The sequence below is a fragment of the Zosterops lateralis genome (genome assembly GCF_965231275.1).
Source record: "Zosterops lateralis genome assembly, chromosome: 15".
Classification (NCBI taxonomy): domain Eukaryota; kingdom Metazoa; phylum Chordata; class Aves; order Passeriformes; family Zosteropidae; genus Zosterops; species Zosterops lateralis.
Window position 1 is genome coordinate 14,691,697 of NC_139775.1, and position 17,101 is coordinate 14,708,797.

The 17,101-nt window shown below is 52.9% G+C and overlaps 1 protein-coding gene across 1 annotated transcript in view; it reads left to right on the top strand.

Annotated features, from left to right (window-relative positions):
- The first annotated feature begins 1,007 nt into the window (after positions 1 to 1,007).
- Positions 1,008 to 17,101, top strand: part of RAB11FIP3 (RAB11 family interacting protein 3) — a 69,147-nt gene continuing 53,053 nt past the window's right edge. The window contains exon 1 of the mRNA XM_083872415.1: positions 1,008 to 1,122. The gene's annotated coding sequence lies outside the window, so the exon portion shown is untranslated. The remainder of the gene's footprint in view (positions 1,123 to 17,101) is intronic.

The window sequence follows — 17,101 nt, forward strand, 5'->3', positions numbered from 1 at the left end:
TTTCTCAGCAGGGGGATTGGGGGCTCCCCATTCACTTTGCCCCCCTGGTCCCACGTGCTCGCGCCCCGCCTGGCCCCGCCCCTCCCGCCTGGCCCCGCCCCCGCCGCGCGCGAGCCGGGGGGAGGGGGCGTGGCCTCGGGCCGGGCTCGCGCCGCGGAGGGGGCGGGGCCAGGCGGCCCGGCAGGCGAGTGACGTCACCCCCGGTACTGCGGCGGAGGCCGGGCCGGACCGGCCGGTTCTCCGCGGGCGGATTTATTTCTCGGCGCCTCCTCCCAAAGCCCGTTCCCGGGCAGGACCCGCGGCCCCCGCGCTCGGAGCCGCCGCTCCCCGGGCAGGGCGGGGCGGGACCCGCGGGGCCGCCCCCGGTATCGGCGGGCGGGGCCGGCGCCGCTCGCACAAAGCCGTGAGCGCCGCGGGGACCGCACCGGCACCGGCACCGGCACCGCCCCGATGTGAGCGGGGCATGGCCGCGGGGCATGGCCCGGGCCGGGCGGCGGCGGGCGCGGAGCCCCGGCCCTGAGGATGGAGCCGCGTCCTGCTGGGACCGAACCCCCGCTGCCCCGGGGGCCGGGACCGGGGCCCCGAGCCGAGCTGGGCCTGGAGCCGCACCTGGGCCTGGAACCCGAGCCGGGGCTGCACCTGGAACCGCACCTGGGCCTGGGCCTGGGCCTGGAACCCGAACTGGACCTGGAACCGGAGCCGGAGCCGGACCTGGAGCCGGATTTGGAACCGGACCCGGAGCCGCAGCTGGACCTGGAGCCGGATCTGGGCTTGGAACCGGACCTGGAGCCGGGGCTGGACCTGGAACCCGAACTGGACCTGGAGCCGCAGCTGGACCTGGATCTGGAACCGGAGCCGGATTTGGAACCGGATCCGGAGCTGGACCAGGACCCGCAGCCGGATCTGGAGCTGGATCTGGAGCTCTGGGCCCTTGACCCGCCCGGCCCCGGCGCGGAGCCGCCGCCCTGGTGCCCGGGGCAGGCCGGGGACAGCCCCGCCGAGCCCCCGGCGGACGAGGAGCCGCGGCTCCGGCCGGTGTTCGACGCCCTGGACCGCGACGGGGATGGATTCGTGCGGGTGGAGGAGTTCGTGCAGTTCGCCACGGCCTACGGCGCCGAGCAGGTCAGCACCGGGCTGGGGATGTGATGGGGAGGTGATGGAGATGGTGATGATGATGGAGATGGTGGCCCCAGTGTCCCCAAGGACACCCAGAGCAGCCCCAGGGCCGCTGGGAACCGGCAGCTCTTTGTTCTCCATCCCCATCTCCATCTCCATCCATTTCTGTTCGGGTGAATTGGGTATTTTTTTATTATTTTTTTTTTCTCTCCATAGGGATAAAAGATAGGATTGGGATGGGGTTTTTTCTTAAGCAGCTTGGGGTGTTGGAAGGATGGTTGGGAGGAGATCAAGGCACAGATTTGTTTTGATCTGCAGCGATAACAGCTGATGGGGATCCAGGTTTGTGCCAGTGACATCCCCAGGGACATCCCAGGGCTGGGGATGCTCCGTGTCACATCCCCAGGGTGATCCTTAATGGCCTTTCCAACCCAGCCCTTTTCAGCCCATCCTGGCTTTGACACCCTCAATGTGTATTTTTTATTTTTTTTCCCCTCCCCGGTTTGTGGTGCTTTGTGCCCTGCCTGGTGTGTTCCCCCTGCAGCAGCAGCAGCAGCAGCACATCACAGGAGATGGAATTTGATGTAATTTGAAGCTGCCTGGGCTGACCCAAAATGGAGAGCTCATTGGGGATGGATGGAGATGGGTTTGTTGGTGTTTTATGGGCTGGGCTGGCATCACTACCAGGAAAAGATTTTTTTTTATTATTATTATTATTTATTTTTAAGGCGTGCAGGTTTTGCTGTGAAGTTCCCCAGTGCCTGCCCCAGGTCTCTGCTCTCCTCCTCCATCCCTGGGGATTTAAGTGCCATGACAAAGCAAATCGTGTGTGGAGGAGGCTTTTGGTGGTGCAGGAGGGTTTTTTATCCCTGTCCCCCGTGCTGGAAACACCTCTCAAAGATAAAACAAAGGGTGTTTATTTTAGACAAACAGCCCTGCAAAGTGGGGAACTTCTTTGTGCTGCTTTGGGGGCTCTGTGTGAGCAGAGGGGCTCAGGGTGTGAGCAGAGATACCTCAGGATGCTCCTGCCTGTGCCAGCAGCAGTTTTATTCACAAATCCTCTTGTTCTGCACTGTCCTGCCCTGTGTCACTGCCATGTCCCAGTGCTGTCCCCAGCAGGAGCAGGCACAGCCCTGGAGGCTCCTGCACCTCCCTGGGAATTTATTTTCCTTCGTGTCCCTTGGCCTGGAGCAGCTCAGGGATGTGGGGAGTGGGGACAGGAGTGGCCTGTGAGTGTGACAGGGGACATGGCAGGTGGCTCTGGGTGTGGAAAACCCTCTCAGAGCACAACCTGGGGATGGATGTGGCTGTTAAAGTCACCCCAGAGCTCCAGAGGGGCCTCACTGAGCCTGGAAAACCCTCTCAGAGCACAACCTGGGGATGGGATGTGGCTGTTAAAATCACCCCAGAGCTCAGGGGGGTTTTGTGTCTGTCTGTGTGGATCCATCAGGGAAGGGGCTCTGCAGGCTCCCTGCTCCATCCTGCTGAGCACAGCCGGTGCTGCCATAAATGATGCTTTGAATCCCCATTTCTCTTCAGCAGGTGCAGGCAGCTGTTGGCCTGCAGGATAACTGGGTGCTGAGCACCCTGGGGAGGCTGGGGGGGCAATGCCTGAGCCAGCAGGGCCTGGGCACTGCAGGGACTGGCAGGGGAGGAAAGGTGATGCCTCTGTGTGTGTGTTGCAGCTTAGGGAACACCAGGGGACACTGAGAGAGGAGGGGAAGGGGTTGGTGGTTGGGGCTGTGAGCTCCCAGCAGGTCAGGGAATCACAGAATACCCTGGAGGGAAAGATCCTACAGGAATCATCCAATTCAGCTCCTGTCCCTGCACAAACCCCCCAACAATCCCACCCTGGGCATCCCTGGGATCACTGTCCAAACCCTCCTGGAGCTCTGGCAGTGCCCATTCCCTGGGGAGTCCCTGGGCAGTGCCTGAACCCTCTGGGGGTAAAACCTTTTCCTAAAATCCAACCTGACCCCCCCTGATGTGTGGAGTAATAAAGGGAGGAGTCCTGGGGAAGTTCCTTGACCTATTTTGTGTGAAGTAGCTGGAACTGCAAAGTGGGTCTTTTGGAAAAGGGAGATCCAGCTCAGGTGGGAGTTAAAGAGGAGGAACATCCTCAGTGGGTAAAACAGTGTTCAGGTGTCTGAATGGGACCCTCAGGGTGAAAATAAAGTTTGTGCCACAAGCAGAACTGTGAGAGAGGGGTCAGGGTTTGATGCCTGGCTGGACAATCACAAAGGGCACTTAATGAGGAACAAATTCCAGCCCTTTTCCTTGGAGGTTTTGTTTCCTTTTCTTCCTCCTCTCCTTCCTCCTGCCCATGGGGGTGAGTCCACAGGGTGGAACAAATGGCTAAAGTTAACCATGACAGGCATCTGGACAGGGCTGAAGAGTTAAGGAGAGCTCTGTGTGTTGTATCCACATGGATGAGGAGCTGGAGAGCAGCAAATGTTGCTTTTAGCCTTCCCTCAAACACCCAGAGCCATTCAGGGGCTGCTGAGTGAGCTCTGTCAGCTCCTTTGCCTGCCACAATTATCAGCTAAATGTCAAAAGAGAAGGCACCAGCTGCCATTAATTCCCACAATTATTTCCCACCTTTATTCCCACAGGATTGTGGATTTCTGCTCTGGCAAATTGGGTATTTTTTTTATTTTTTTTTTCTCCATAGGGATAAAAGGATTGGGATGAGGTTTTGCTTAAGCAGCTCGGGGTGTTGGAAGGATGGTTGGGAGAAAATCAAGGCACAGATTTATTTTGATCTGATAACAGCTGATGGGGATCCAGGTTTGTGCCAGTAACTTTATTTTCAGAGGGCTGGTGACAGGACAGTGCTGGAGGTGACACAGGGGGACCTTGGGATGGTCCTCCCACAGCCTCTCCAGGAGGGTGTTTGTCCAGCAGGGATTGTTTTGCCCCTGGAAAGGCTCACAGAGATCCCTGATGTGCTCTGTGGATTTACAAACACCATGTGGGACAGGAAGATTTGAGGACAACTTGACTTTTCCTTGAGAACAACTTGAATTTTCATCTAAAACCTCCCAAAGCACCTGGGAGGGCAGTGGTGGGGTAATTTTATTATCTCCTTCCTCCCCTTTTTTTCCCTGCATTTCTCTGGGATCTGATGCTCCCTGGGGCAGAAGGATGGACTTAGAGTGGCTTAAATCCCAAGCAGGGAGGTGGGGACACACTTGGTGTCACTTTTATGTCACTTTGTAAAGCAGGAGGGTTTGTGTCTTGTTGTGCCTTGAATTTCTGGGGATTGCACAGAACCTGAGGCCGTTGTGCAATCACTTCTGGTTTAAATTTTTTTATTTCAAAATTCAATTTTATTTTCCCCTCTCTACCCTTGCATTGTGTGTGTCTGGCTGAGGTGACAGAGCCCAAGGCTTTTTTTCTCCCTGGGTTTATTTGCAGCAGGCTCAGAGGAGAATGGATTGTTTGTGAGGCTGAGGACAAACGTCCTGCTGGCACCTTGGGTTGTTTTTCCTTTTCTGTTTTGATCTGTCAGACAATTGGAGAAGGAAAAGCCTCTTGCACCACATGATCTCACTGCCTTGGCTCAATTAAGAGAAATCCCAGAGTTTGTCTCACTCATTTCCAAAAGCTCCTGTTCCAAGGGATCTTCAGCCTTTTTTTAAAATTTTTTTTTCTCTTGATGATCAGTTTGAGCTCCATTCCAGTGAGATTTATTTTGCTTTCTGAAGCATTTCCACCCCTCAATACCTGTCCTGCCACCACATCAGCTCATCCTCAGCTCTCTCCACATTCAGCTTTTTAACTTTCCCTCTGGGGATGGTTCCTGAAGGGTTTTATCAGCTTTGTTGTGCTTTTCCCAGCATTTTCTCAACCTTTTGGACTGGGGTGCCCAGGCTGAGCTGCAGAACAAATCCCATTTTGGGGCTGGCAGGGATCACTCCAGACAGCAGCTGCAAAGAATCCTGGAGTTGTTTTTTTTTTTTCTATTTTTGAATCAAACCATCTGAAAATCTGGCAGTTAATATTTCTGTAATAAACTCTGGGTAGTGTCAAACTGCAGATTTTTAGTGTTACCCCCCCATGGGGATGCCAGGCTGGTTTTTCCTGCTCCCCTCTGATGGATCCTTTGGGAAATTTGGACCTGGATCCAGGTTTTTCCTTCCATCTCCCCTGACCTTGCAGCTGATTTTGGATGTTCTCCCTCTTCCCCTTGATTTCCTCCCATTTCCCTGTGAAATCTACTGATCTCTGTCATGAGGAAACCCCAATTGTTTGGATTATTTTATTTTTTTTTTCATTTTCTCATTGCTCTTACCCAGTTTGAGCAGAGGAAAAGCTGCTTTTATGAACAGATTTCTAAAATTACCTCTCATGACTTCACAGGCCAGTGAGACTTAAATTGTCTCCAACTGTGTTTTTGCTGATGCTGCTGCACCTTCCAGAGGCTTTAATTGCTGTTTTAACTTCACAGAATATCCTGGCTTGGGAGAATCATCATTGCAGCTCCTGGAATTTGGTTCCTGCTGTGGAGAGGGGCAGTGGGGGATGCTCTGGGTGTGCAGGAGGTGCCTGTGGACACCCCTGTGTGCTTTGGAACAGCAGCACAGCTGAAATGTTTTGCTTGTTTTGACCAAGAGCCCAGTTTTGGTTTTTTTTTTTTTTCCCGAAAGAAAATCATGGCAGAGAATTTGGGTTTTGGGAGGTTTGGGTGGGAGCCCTTTCCTCTCCTCCTCCCTCCTCCCTCTTCAAAGGGCTTTTACCACCATCAATAAATACCAGCTCTGTGTGCTCCAGCAGCTCCAAGACAGGAGTTTTTCTTTTTTTCCCCCCATCAGAGAGGAAAACTCATCCAAACCAACATATTTTGTTGTAATTTTGGGCGAGGTGGTGGCTGCTTTGCAGATTCCATTTTCAGCTCACTGGATTCACTTATAAATATCCCCAAAGGCTCAGAGGAGGAGATGATTCCTCTGCTCCTGGGTTTTTTTAGCTGCTCATTCTCAGGGTTTGAGCTCTTGGGGATGGTGGGGAGGGCTGAGCTCTCTGCTGATGTGTTTGTGGCTGCAGTCAGATGGATGGATGGTTTATCCCTGCAGGATCCAGGACTCTGAATGCTCAAAGGCAGGGTTTGTCTGCCTGGGCTGGCAGGAGGGTGCTGCTGGTAATTTTATCCCAGTTTATTAAATCAACCTTTTGATTCTGCCTCGTTCTCCTTCAGGTTGAGAGTGCAGTGAGTGCAGAGTGGGGTGTGGGTTTTTGGGAAGGGGACTCCAGATAAGGGATGGAGGGACAGGACACAGGGAATGACTTTCCCAGTGCCAGAGGACAGGGTTAGATGGGATATTGGGCAGGAATTGTTCCCTGGGAGGGTGGGCAGGCCCTGGCACAGGGTGCCCCTGGATCCCTGGAAGTGTCCAAGGTGAGATTGGAGCAGCCTGGGACAGTGGAAGGTGTCCCTGCCCATGGCACTGGATGGGATTTGGGGTCCCCTTCCAACCCAAACCAGTCTGGGATTTGTTTTGATCAAGGTTAGTTGTGTTCCTCTGGAATCTGAGTTCATTCCTGCAAATGGAGAAACTTTGGTTATCCAGGAGAAGGAGGAGGAAGCACCAGCCCCACCTTTGCAGGGCTGGCCCATTGTGGGGTCTGCAGGGACTGGGGGCAGCACCAGGGAAGAGCCCAGTTGGTGCTGGGTGGGCTCTGCCCAGGCTGGGACAGGAGCCCAAAAGGGACCTCTGAGAGTGTTCAGGGTTGGGGTGGAAAGACCTTAAGCCAATTCCACCCCCTGCCATGTCCAGGGACACTTTTCATTATCCCAGATTGCTCCAAGCCCTGTCCTTGGACACTTCAAGGATCCAGGAGCAGCCACAACTGTGCCAAGGCCTCCCCACTCTCCCAGGGGAGAATCTCAGTAATATCCAAAGTAAATCTCTCAATTCAAACCCATTCCCCTTGTCCTGTCACTGTTTGCCTTGTTCTCCCTCCCTTTTTATAAATCCCCTTTAAATACTGAGAGAAGAGATGTGGATCCATGAGAAGCCTCCCCTCAGGAACAGGGTATTTCCTAAGGCTGTGATTGATTAAAATGGGATTGGGGTCATGGTAATTAACTGATTGGAATATGATAGTGCACCACAACACTCTTCTCGAGCTGCTCTTGCCCACAGAGCCCTTTTCCCAAAGCATTCCCAGGCTGCTGATCCCATTATGTAACTCAGCCCAGACAGTAATTGATAATCATTACAACTGCCCACAGAATTCCTCTCCACTTTATTCCTGTTTGACTTTCGTTTGCTGCTCATTGTCAGAGGAATGATCTGCCTGGAAAACCCAAGGGGCTTTTTTTGTTCTTAACTCCTGGGTTTGGAATTTTGCAAAACAAATTATTTCTCTTTAGCCTCAGCCTGCTTGGGCAGGGAAGCTGACTCTGCTGGGCCACCCTCAGCATCCTCTTTGCCATGGGACAAACATTTTTCCAGCTCTGGGAAGCTGATGGCAGTGAACCATGGCTTGTTTCTCCCTGTTTCTCACACCTGGCTCCATCTTTCCATCATTCCTGGGTGTGTTCCTGCTGAGCCCAGGGGGGCAGTGCCAGCCATTCCCTCTCTGTGGCTGCGGAAATCCAGGCAGCCCTGGAAAAGGGAGGTAACAAAGCTGCCAGACTGGTTCTGCTGGGCTGAAAACCAGGGAAGAGCTGAGGTTGGAAAAGAGCTCTGGGATCTTTGAGTCCAACTGTTCCAACATTGCATTGCCAAGGCCACCACTGAAATGTGTCCCCAAGTGCCACATCCACTTGTTTTTTGAACACTTCCAGCAATGGGGACTCCACCACTGCCCTGGAAGTGTCTGACCACCCCTTCCATGAATAAATATTCCCAATATCCAACCTAAACTTTTCCTGGTGCAACTTGAGGCCATTTCCCCTTGTCCTGTCCCTGTTCCCTGGGAGCAGAGCCCGACCCCCCCTGGCTGTCCCCTCCTGTCAGGGAGTTGTGCAGAGCCACAAGATCCCCCCTGAGCCTCCTTTTCTCCAGGCTGAGCCCCTTTCCAGCTCCCTCAGCTGCTCCTGGTGCTCCAGCCCCTTCCCCAGCTCTGTTCCCTTCCCTGGACACGCTCCAGCCCCTCCAGGTGTGTTTTGTCTCAGGGCTGTCCCTGGGGCTGGAGGTGCCCCAGGTGCTGCTCCCAGGCTTTGCCACACACAGGGTGAGCCTGGCCTTGGGGACTGTGCTTTTGGAACCTGAAATGACCCTCCCAGGTGCCAAAAGCATTCCCAGCTCCTCTCAGAGTGCAGCCCATGTTCTCAGAGTGCAGTCCGTGTTCTCAGAGTGCACTGAGCTGCTGGAGCTGCTCTCCTGATGAGTTTTTTTGGGACATCTGCAGTGCAGCTGCTGCCTGAGCCAGCCCAGGCTGCAGGACACTTGTGCTGCCCTGTTTTGTCTCAAAGCTCCTCTAAAGCTTTTGTTTTCCACTTTGAAATCTTTCCATCTTTCAGTCCCTTTCCCACACTGGGTTGTGATGAGGGCTGGTGCTTTGGGTTCAGGCCTGAGGTTTCCCAGCAGGGACAGGACACAGTGGGAAAAACATCAGGGGTTTCATCAGGCTGCTCTCAGAATCACTGCTTGTTCATATCTTTGTGTGTCTGTGCCTTGGATCTTCCAATATTTGCATGGGAAGGGACCTTAAAGTTCATCCAGTGCTGCCCCCTGCCATGGGCAGGGACACTTTCCACCATCCCAGGCTGCTCCAAGCCCCATCCCAACCTGGCCTTGGACACTTCCAGGGATCCAGGGGCAGCCACAGCTGCTCTGGGCACCCTGTGCCAGGGCCTGCCCACCCTCCCAGGGAACAATTCCTGCCCAATCTCCCATCCAGCCCTGTCCTCTGGCAGTGGGAAGCCATTCCCTGTGTCCTGTCCCTCCATCCCTTGTCCCCAGTCCCTCTCCAGCTCTCCTGGAGCCCCTTTAGGCCCTGGCAGGGGCTCTGAGCTCTCCCTGGAGCTTCTCCTCTCCAGGTGAGCACCCCCAGCTCTCCCAGCCTGGCTCCAGAGGGGCTCCAGCCCTTGGGGCATCTCCCTGGGCTCCTCTGGAATGGCCTCAATGGCTCAGAGATGGCCCCAGGGGTCCTTATGGCTCTGGGCTTGGCCCAGGCACTTTATTCCTGATTTTGGTCAGGGTTTTTTCCCCCCTCTCTAGGGAGAAAACTGGTTTTAAATAGGGGATTGTGGAGGAGAGAGGTTCCAGGCTGCTGGGAGCCTTCTCCCCATCCAGCTCCTCCCAAATCCCCTTTTCCCAGGAATGCAGTGACTAAGCTCCCTGTTACCACCCTCTGTGATCCTGTTGGAGCTGAAGCACTCAGGGACAGTGATATTCGATGGGAATCCATGTGCTGGATGAAATAACATTAATTCTTGAGTTCATTGGTGTGTCCCAGCCTGGCATGGGCTGGGGGGGACAGCTCAGGGCTGTCCTGTGGAGCTGTCAGTGTCCCAAGGGTGCTCACAGCTTTGTTTCCAAGGCTGAATGTCCCTCTGTTTGGCAGCAGCCTCGGATTTGTTTATTTTTTAATAACACATTGTAGTTTTCCAGAAGAAAGAGCTGCTGTTCCCCTCTGTGCAGTGTCCCATGGTGAAATGCCAGTGGTGTTAACGCTGTGTTTGAGTCACTGCTGCTGCTGCTGGAAGGGCTTTTCAGCCTTCAGGCTGTTCCTGCTTCCTCCTGTCCCCGAGGAGGAGGAGGAAAGGCAGAGGGAGAGGAGCTGTGTCATCTGGCAAGGCCTGGCAGAGCTGAGTGGAAAATCCATTTGCCAGAGTCTCCAGCAAAATGTGCAGGAAGGAGCCCAAAGCAATGAAGTTTTTAGAGAGAAGAAGCTGTTTGGGGCAGGAAGCAAAGGGTGAGGGCACAGGGCACAGGGCTGGGCAGGGATCCACAGACATTCCCAGACAAATCCAGCCTGAAAGGAGGAGCTCTGCTTGGACAAGGTGTGTCTGGACTGGGGAAATCACATTCAGTCCCACTTTGGATTTAGAGGCTGATCAGGCCACTGAGGCTTTCACCACCACCTTTGGCTGGGGAGGGATGAAGAGGCAGCTGTTGCCTCCCTTTTGCCTGGCCACATTCCTTATTTTTTTCCAGAGGAGTGGCTGCTCTTCACCCTGCTCACTGTGTGTGTGTCTGAGGAGTTTACAGCAGGGGGGGAAAACCCAAAATTTGGATATCCTTGTGGAATTTTTTTCCCCTGTGTTTTCTAAATGGATGCAGCAACCAGCTAATCCTCTCCTGGCTGCTGGGAGCTCTGGGACTACTGTCCTGGCAGGGAGGATGCAAAGAGCAGAGGGGAGGTTTGTGGGACCTTCCCTGAAAGGTGCACGGGGAATTTTGGACGTTTTGGTTTTGAACAGGAGAATGCTGGAGGTCTTGGTGTGGAATAGGAGGATTCTGATTTGGAGCAGGAGGGTTCTTGGTGTGCAGCAGGGAATTTTCCTGTATTCTGGGGCATCCACCCTGTTCTGGCATCATGGGGAGGTGAAGGAGGGATCCTGAGAGCACAAAGGGCTCCCTGAGCAGGGCAGGGCTGTGGCAAAGCCAGGGAGCACATCCCAGTCCTCCTGCTGCTCCCCTGCTTGGAGGAGCTGCTCAGGAGCTTTGGGGTGATGCCTTCAAGCCTGGTCCTTCCAATCCCTGAGGTCCTGGGCTTCCCAAACTATCCATGGCATCTCAGCCTCTTCTCCCTTGCTCCAGGAATCCACCTCTGAGCCTTTGATCCCTTCTGGGCTCTTTTTTCCCCCCTCTCTGGCCTGTCTGCTCCGTGTCCTTCACACAAACAGCCCTTTCTGGAGCTGCCTGAAGGGGAGCCAAAAGGAGGGGAGTAACTCGAAGCAGCTCTAGAAAAGAACTAAGTCTTTGTGCTTTGCTGGTCTCTCTAGTTCAGGCCTGTTTGTGTCCCAGTGAGCTCAGTTTTGCCAGGGTGGGGACAATCCCTGAGCTCAGGGTGGAGGTGCAGCAGGGCAGGTTCCTTCTCTCCTGCTCCTGTTGGCAGCTCAAACTCCTTGTGCCCACCAGAATTTGTGAGGTGAGAGGTGCAGCTCTCTGCCCTCAGTGTCTGAACAACCTGGAGCTGCTGGAGAGAGTCCAGGGGAGGGCACAGAGATGCTGGAGCCCCTCTGGAGCCAGGCTGGGAGAGCTGGGGGTGCTCACCTGGAGAGGAGAAGCTCCAGGGAGAGCTCAGAGCCCCTGCCAGGGCCTAAAGGGCCTCCAGGAGAGCTGGAGAGGGACTGGGGACAAGGGATGGAGGGACAGGACACAGGGAATGGCTTCCCACTGCCAGAGGGCAGGGCTGGATGGGAGATTGGGCAGGAATTGTTCCCTGGGAGGGTGGGCAGGCCCTGGCACAGGGTGCCCAGAGCAGCTGTGGCTGCCCCTGGATCCCTGGAAGTGTCCAAGGCCAGGCTGGGATGGAGCTTGGAGCAGCCTGGGATCATTTTCTTCATTTCAATGACTGGGCTAAACCCAGTACCTTACAGGGCACTTGGGCAAACCACCAGCACAGTGGCTCAAACTGCTTTAGATCCATCCAGTAAACGTGAGCAGCTCTGAAATCCCAGATTTGAGGGTTTCAGCTGAAGCCTGAGCACAGCAGCTCCCACCACACCCCCACTGGCACAGCACCAAACAGGAACCCACCACCAAACTGAACACCAAGAGACAGAAGCCACAGCCCTGCTTTTGGCCAGCCAAAAAACACTTAAAAATAATGTTTTTTTGCTTCCTGTGTGTGTCTGTGGCTGGTTCCAAACCCTCCTCGGAGCCCGAGCAGCTGAAACACAGAGCATTAAAGAGTGAAAGAGGATGAACGTGGTTTAAGTAGCTGATTTAAATCCTGGTGGAAAGTGAGAGGCTTAAAGTGCTTGAAGCCAGGCAGGCTCCTGGAGCTGAGCACAGCCACAGACAGCAGGAGCACAGCTGGGGGGGACTCTGGACACCTCTGTGCCAGGGACACAGCCCAGACCAGGGGATTCCTCCTGGAAAAGGACATGGAGCTGATGGGGACAGTGAGAGGAGGTCACTTGGCACCTCAACAACACCACAAGAGCTCCTTGCAGCACTTCCACATCCCCTGTATCCATGACCTCTGCACACTCCAGGCTTTTTCACCTTCCAAACCCCAATGATTTTGCTGCCAGTGATGCCCCCAGAGCCCCTCACTGATGCCACGGGGGCTCCTCACAGCACACAAAGAACTCCCTTGCTTGGATCCAGCAAATGACCCCTGAGCCTCCTGCAGTGACAACCCCAAACTCCAATTCCCACACAAAGGCTTGGCAGCCCCACACAGTGGAAGTTTCCCAGGGAGGTGAAGGATTCCCCCAGCTGTGAATTCCCTGTTTTGCAGGTTGGAGGAAAAGGAAAAGGAAACTCCAGGCCTCTCCTCTTCATCCTTATGGATGCTCTGTGTCTCCATCACACAGCAGATGGATTCAGCAGGACAAAATATTCACTGTGCTTGTTTTAGGTGTGATCCCTGAAGGAATTCAGGGCAGACAACACCTCCTGCAATCCCTGAGCCTGCCAGCAGCTTTCTCTCATATTCAGGCAGAGATCAGGCCTGAAACAGCCTCCAAAATGACATTCTTTGGAGGGTGGGAGATTTCTAGCAGCCAGACACCCCCAAAGAAGAGCTGGTGGAGCTCAGATCATCAGAATCATCTCACAGGGATGGTGGCCTGGGAATAAAATCAGCTCTCAGTGCTGCTTTAATCTACAGAGACTCTGGAGGCAAATCCAAAAGAGGCAAAGAGGAGGAATGAATAGTGACATAGTCGTGATAAAGACCCCAAATACCCCAGAAAATGGGGAAAGGGAAAAGGAACTTGGCTGAGACAGGACAAGAAAATCCAAATATTTCTCGTGTAACTTTAATTACTCTCCCCAGACTGCCAGAAGCCCAGAGCTGCTCTGCACACTCTGTATCTTTGGGGGGGAAACAGGATTGTGAGACAATCCCTGAACTCAAGCAGAGAGAAGGACGAGCACTGCATTGGCAGAAGAGCCAAACTGAGGGATTTTTTTTCAGCAATAAAAAGTGCAGGGGGGGCTCACAGCAGCTGCTCTCTCTGTGCTTAGCCAGGTGTGTGGCCTGGAGTGGCCCACAGGGATTCATCCAAGTGAGAACACACCATATAAAACCTCTCATGGTGACACAAAGGTGGAGGCAGCACCTCCATCCTCTGTGTTTAACACAAAGGGAATGATCCAAAACACTCATTTATCCCTAAAATCCCACCTTGCCTCTCAAGGCAGTAATATCTTATTGAGATAACCAATCCTTTCAAAGAAAAAAATGTGTAGCATTTTTAAACGCTGCTGACAGAAGTCAGAGTTTCCTTTTTTTCACCTTTAGGAAAAAACGTGCTGGAACTGCTGAAACTCCTGCAGCCAACCCAAAGGGGCTGTTCCAAAGTCCCAGCAGTCCTCACACAGCTCTTTTTACATCCCACACTCCCTAAATCCATGAGTTGCAATGGGATCAGCTGAAATGAACTGTGCCCTGCTAATGCAGCATTTTTCTCTGGGGTCAGACACATCCATCCCCCTGTGCTGAGTGCTGAGAGAGCATCACCAGCCCCACAATGTGAGCACAACTGCACCATTCCCAAAGCCTGGAACACCCTTTTTTCCCAACACTTTCACTTCTGGGCAGGTAACTCAGGGTTACTCTGGCTCCAGCCTGTTGATGGGATCTCACTCCACAAAGCACTCAAGAACCTCAAAGCAGGTTTCTATTCTGCTGCAATTACACCTAATTAAGTAACCTTTAAAACACCCCCGAGGGGCAGATCTCATTACAGCCCTGGCCGACTGTGAGTAAGCAGTGCAAGGGCTGCATTATTTATTTCACAAGTGGCAGTGCTGACCCAGGGCTGCTGCTGCTGCCGCCAGGATTTTGCTCTCCCAAAGCTCCAGGAGGAGCTCAGCAGGGAGATTGTGCCTGCTCAGGTCTCTGTTTAAAAGTCCACCACCATCAGCAACCCTGGTGAAGATGTTTTCTGCAATATCTCTCCTTAATTTTGCCCAGGGATCAGCTCATCCCTCCCATCCCTTCACCACTGGTGCTCAAAACCAAAAGGATCCAAACACTTTCCTGAGCAGGAGACAAAGGAAGCCTCAGCCTGGTTTGTTCTCATCTTTTTCCTGCCACAGAATAAATAACCAAAGCTGCTATTTAAGGCAGGAGGGGGAATAAACCTCCTGCATTTAGGAGGGATAATTATTGTAAGGATAAGGCTGCAAGTATTAAAAGCAGAGGAATGGGGAGAGTGATCACCCACAAACCAGGACAGAGGAGGAACAGAGTGAGCAATTCCCAAGGGGAAGGAAAACCAGATCTTTGCCATTTAATACACCCACTTGCCGAACAAATCCTCCTTTTCCTCTTAATCCAAGAGAAAATCTCAGCCTGCCACAGCTCCTGCTGTCCATCTCCTCCTTGGGGCAGTTTCTCCCCCAGTTTTGCCCCCCCTGATCCCAAAGCCTCTCCCAGGGTCACTGGGCTCCTTCTGCAGGAAATGCCAGAGTGGGGAGATGCAAATACAGAATGGACAGGAGAGAATTCCCTCCCCACCAAACTCCTGTTTTCTCCTTTTGCAAGGGGAAGGAAGAGCTCTCCAAACCAACTGTGAGCCAAGGACCAGCCCAAGGCAGATCCCTTCTATGCACCAGGAAAACACTTTCCTCCAAACCCTCAAAAATTCACAAGAAAGCAGAAAAAAAAGAAAGCCAGAATATGTTTTAAAGGGCTGGCAGCCAAAAAAGCTTGAGGAGTCACATCCTTCCTGCCCATGCCCACGAGAAACCAGGACCTGCATCACTCACATCCAGAATTTTGGGGTATTTTACCTGCTGGTAGAAATTCCTCTGCTCTGTACAGGACATTTTTGGACTAACCCCAGCAGCCCCAGGGATATCTGGAGGCAGAAACACCTCCATCCTCACCAGGGCTTCAGGAGCCTCAAATTGTGGTATTTAAGTGTGTTCTCAAATGCCAAGTGTGACATTTCCAAATTAGCCCTCAATTGTTGCCACTGAAGCATAAAAACGTATTTAAACAAACAACTCCGAGGATGGTTTGGAAACATTAACAGGAATATAAGTTACGCTGAGTTGGTTTTAAATTAAATCCAAATTTAATTGTTTGTCTCGAGTGTTCCAGGTTTCCTGTCACTCCCTAAGTGCTCCAAGGCTTCAGCAGCCACGATTCTCTACTTTAAACATCTATTTGTTTAATGAACTTCAAGAGAGTTCTTCCTCCACCCTCCAAGCCTTTGTTTCTGGCTTTTATTCCTCTGATGACAAGGGAAACCTGTTCTCACCCTTCCAAAGAGACTCAGGGGCAGCAGGCTGGGTTAAATCGAGAAAGAAAAATAAAGATTTAGTGCCCGGTCACTGCTTGGATAAAACACAAGCCTCGGTGGAGCCACCCTGGGGGAAGAGCCAAGTGCCACCAAGGTGCCACCAGGGTTGTGTCCTGCAGGACAGGGACATGGAGCCTCCCCAGGGCTGGGAGCTGATCTGAATTAAAAAAAAAATTAAAAAAAATAATAATAAAAAATAAAATAAAATTAAAAAAGCAACACAATAAAACACACCAGGAGGTCACATACCAAGGATCAGGCATTTTAAGATGCTGAATGTTTTGCCTGGTGCAAAGTGCCCCTGCAGCAAAGCCAGGGGTTTGTGTGATGGGGCTGTTTGGTTACAGAGCCTGTCCAGGCTCAGAAATCCAGGGTTGGGCTGTTTTGCTTCCCTGTGCTCCCCTGCAGGCTGGAAAGCAGCACAAAACCTCCATGGCACATCCCAGATTAAATCCTCTCACTGCCTGGGCACACTCACCCTGGCTGGAACTCAGACAACAGTCATGGAATCACAGAATGGGGTGGGTTGGAAGAGACATTAAAGTTCCATCCCCTGCCATGGGCAGAGACACCTCCCACCATCCCAGGCTGCTCCAAGCCCCATCCCAGCCTGGCCTTGGACACTTCCAGGGATCCAGGGGCAGCCACAGCTGCTCTGGGCACCCTGTGCCAGGGCCTGCCCACCCTCCCAGGGAACAATTCCTGCCCAATCTCCCATCCAGCCCTGCCCTCTGGCAGTGGGAAGCCATTCCTGTGTCCTGTCCCTCCATCCCTTGTCCCCAGTCCCTCTCCAGCTCTCCTGGAGCCCCTTTAGGCCCTGGCAGGGGCTCTGAGCTCTCCCTGGAGCTTCTCCTCTCCAGGTGAGCACCCCCAGCTCTCCCAGCCTGGCTCCAGCTCCATTCCTTGCTGAGAGGAGTCACAGGGGCTGTGGGGACCAGGCAGGCACAGCAGATATTCTTGTTTTCTGTCCTGTGGATTCTTCTTGGTGTCAGCAGCCTGGTGGTGGTGTCTCCACTGGTAATGGTGGTTTTAATCCTGGACAGCAAATACAGGCAGGTTTGGGTCAGCACAGACACTGCTCACCGTGAGGCTTTTGTTGTTTGTATCCATAATATCCGGGTTGGGAAGTTTTCAGAACCATTTCTCCCTGCCCAAAGCCCAATTTAAATACATGAGTGGCTCTTTTTGCATAAAGCAGACACTTCCCTGGCTGCCCTGTGTGTCCTGGCCTGGGCTGGGTGGGTGAGGTGCCCTGCTGGGGCACTGACACTGGCCCTCTGTGCTCCTGAGGAGCTGCAAACCACAGAAACTGTAATTTCCAGTGTGTCGTGCTAATCCCTTCCAGGCTTAGCAAGTCTGATTAAATGTCACTTGCCTTTCTGTTATCTCTGTACACAGATAACAAATGAAGTGACAGCTTTTTTTGAACTGCCAACTGCATTAACTGGAACTGACACATTCCTACGAGTTGTTTTTATTAATCCAAAATACCTTTGTTTAACATACAAGAAACCTGACTCACCCAAGATGATGAGTGCCATGTGAGTTTAGGAGGTCTGTCTGCCAAAAAAAAAAAAAAAAAAAAAAGTGCTCTAGAAA